The sequence below is a fragment of the Nematolebias whitei genome, chromosome 21 (genome assembly GCF_014905685.2).
Source record: "Nematolebias whitei isolate Nwh7 chromosome 21, NemWhi1, whole genome shotgun sequence".
NCBI lineage: Eukaryota > Metazoa > Chordata > Actinopteri > Cyprinodontiformes > Rivulidae > Nematolebias > Nematolebias whitei.
In genome coordinates this window covers 31,140,166-31,142,889 of record NC_056518.1, presented here as the reverse complement: position 1 = coordinate 31,142,889, position 2,724 = coordinate 31,140,166, and the positions used below count along the sequence as shown (strand labels likewise).

At 45.1% G+C, this 2,724-nt stretch overlaps 1 protein-coding gene across 1 annotated transcript in view; it reads left to right on the top strand.

Moving 5' to 3' along the window:
* The first annotated feature begins 1,046 nt into the window (after window positions 1-1,046).
* Window positions 1,047-2,724, top strand: part of esr2b (estrogen receptor 2b) — a 29,974-nt gene continuing 28,296 nt past the window's right edge. Inside the window, exon 1 of the mRNA XM_037694663.1 lies at window positions 1,047-1,154. The gene's annotated coding sequence lies outside the window, so the exon portion shown is untranslated. The remainder of the gene's footprint in view (window positions 1,155-2,724) is intronic.

Genomic DNA, 2,724 nt, shown 5'->3' with positions numbered 1-2,724 from the left:
CAGTTCTCGATCATCAGGATGATTCTTCATCATTAGAACAATTCTCCATCAATAAAGCAGTGCTACATCATCAAGATGATTCTCCGTCTTTAGAATGTTTCTCCATCATTAGAGTGATTCTCCATGTTTAAATGGTTCTCCATCAGGACAGTTCTCCATCATATGAATGATTCTTCATCCTTAGAACAGTTCTCCATCATTAAAACAGTTCTCCATCATCAGAATGATTCTCCATCATCAGACCAGTTCTCCATCTTTGGAATGGTTCTCCGTCCATCAGCAGAACCCACTGAAGCTCTTCACTGTTCTGTACAGAGAACATTTAAATGATCTACATTACATTCCCTGTAACGTCACATCATTTCAGCTTCTGGGGCCTCAACACGCACGTGCACCACGTTCCATGCACGTCGGGATGTGTCAAAATGAACGTTGCGTGAAATTGTGTGTAAACATCTGCACCTTTTTGACGTGCGTGAGAACTGAAGCTGACCTGAACACAGAAACATGACTCCGTTTGGTTTTTGGGTCTTTATGGTTTGAATCCGAACAGGAAACTGGACCAACTGGAAACATGATCAGATGTTTCAGATGCTTCTGATCAGGGATTCAGAGCACTGGAGACTGGAACGTTTCTTCTGTTTGTGTCACGTGCAGATCTAAACAGAGTGTCAGGAACACTTCATGAGAAGAAACCTGTCGGATCAGTGAATGAATTCAGAAACCGGGATTCCTCAGGTCCACGTGCTGCAGACCTTCACATGTCCACGCATAGCTGCGTAAAGTTGCGTGACTGTGGAGCGATGCTGCTGGAGGACATCACCAGCTGTTTTCAGGGATCACACTGACCAACACTGATCAGTTCTTCTTGAATTGGGCCGCGGCTGCTGGATACATGCCCCGCCCACCAGCTGACAGGACAATCAGGTCTCATTCTGGGTTTGTTCTATCCCGCCCACAGGGGGGCGTGTCAAATGACGTCACTGAGTGGGCGGAACCTTCAACGGGGCTCGGAGCTAGAGCGAGCATCAGCGTCAGACCCCGACTGAAGTTCTGGGAGGACTAAACATGTGTGTGCCCCCACAGACCCCCCAGAGGACAGGACCCCCCGAAGTCCGGGACCTGCGGCTGATCTTAGAGGGACACCAAGACAGGTGGGTCACGCTTTCTGGCTCCTTCATGACTCCATGCAAGACTCCGAGTCCGACTGCAGGTCTGAGGCTGTGGTCGGGACCCAGGTGCAGACAGGTGGACTTAATTAGCTCATTATGCGTCTTTTTGTCACGTGACTCCAGCTCTGAACCCAAAGTGTGGTTCCGAGTCACCTGCTGAGGTTCGGTTCTGTTGTAAAACTAAAGTTCAGGTCGCGGCCGTTTTCTCTAAAAACATAAAACCTTGAGCTCACTTCAGATTTGTTTTATTTCTCTGCAGGAGAAACGAAAGACACGAAGAGGAAAGCTGGTTTTGGACCGGAACCAGAACCAGAACCTCCTCTCTCAACAGTGAAAAACCGGTCCACCTGTTTAAAAAGGGACAACATTTTTTATTTTGGGTTTAATTCAAACTTGTGAATCACCTGCGCGTGTCTGAGCAGTCTGCAGCTCCACAGGCTGTGCGCGCGCGCGCGTCTGTTTTCCAGTTAACTTGTTCAGCTCAGTTTTGATTTTTAACCATAGAGCTCATATTCAGAAATAAATACTTTTTAAATTCCATTCATCCACTATCCGCATAATAATTTTAATAATTATTAAATTAATATAACAACAACAAAAATGTTAATTATTTTAATATAATATTGATAAATAATTGATGATGATGATAATTATTATATAATTATTATTATATAATAATAGTAATTTTATATATATATATATATATATATATATATATATATATATATAAAATTATTATGCATATGCCTCTCAGTGAGAAGGTTGCTGGATCAAATCCCGGCTGGGGGCCTTTCTGGGTGGAGTCTGCATGGTTTCTTCATGCATGTGTGGGTTTTCTCCAGATATTCCAGTTTCCTCCCACAGACCAAAAACATGCATGGATGATTGGTGACTCTAAATTGTCCCTAGGTGAGAGAGAGAGAATGATTGTTTTTCTCTGTGTCTCTGTGATGGACTGGAGACATGTCCAGGGTGTCCACCGCCTCCCCCCGCCAATCAGCCTAACATGTTTTTAGTCTGTGGGAGGAAACTGGAGAAAACCCATGCAGCACGGAGAGAACATGCAAAGGCCCTCAGCCGGGATTTGATCCAGCAACCTCCTCACTGAGAGGCAGCAGCTCTACAAACTGCATCATCTTAAAATCAGTGAGTGAAAGAAGCAGCTGGAAGCAAAAGAACAGTTTAAAGTTCTTAAACTGATCCAGAAGAACGCTAAGTCCTGAAGACAAAATTGGATCTTTGCTCGTCCTGCTGGGACAGCGATGAAGACACAGGTTTAAAATGTCTTCTTTGAAGTGAGGACAGAAACTTTGGGTCCAGAAAGCCAGAAGTTTAATTTTCTGAGGCGTTAGAGGAACAAATATCCGGGGTCCAGTGGTGCTGAAGGTCCTGGGTCCAGAGGTGCTAAAGGTCCTGGGTCCAGTGGTACTGAAGGTCCTGGGTCCAGTGGTACTGAAAATCCTGGGTCCAGTAATATTGAAGGATCTGGGTCCAGCAGTGCTGAAGGTCCTGGGTCCAGTGGTACTAATGGTCCTGGGTCCAGTGGTACTGA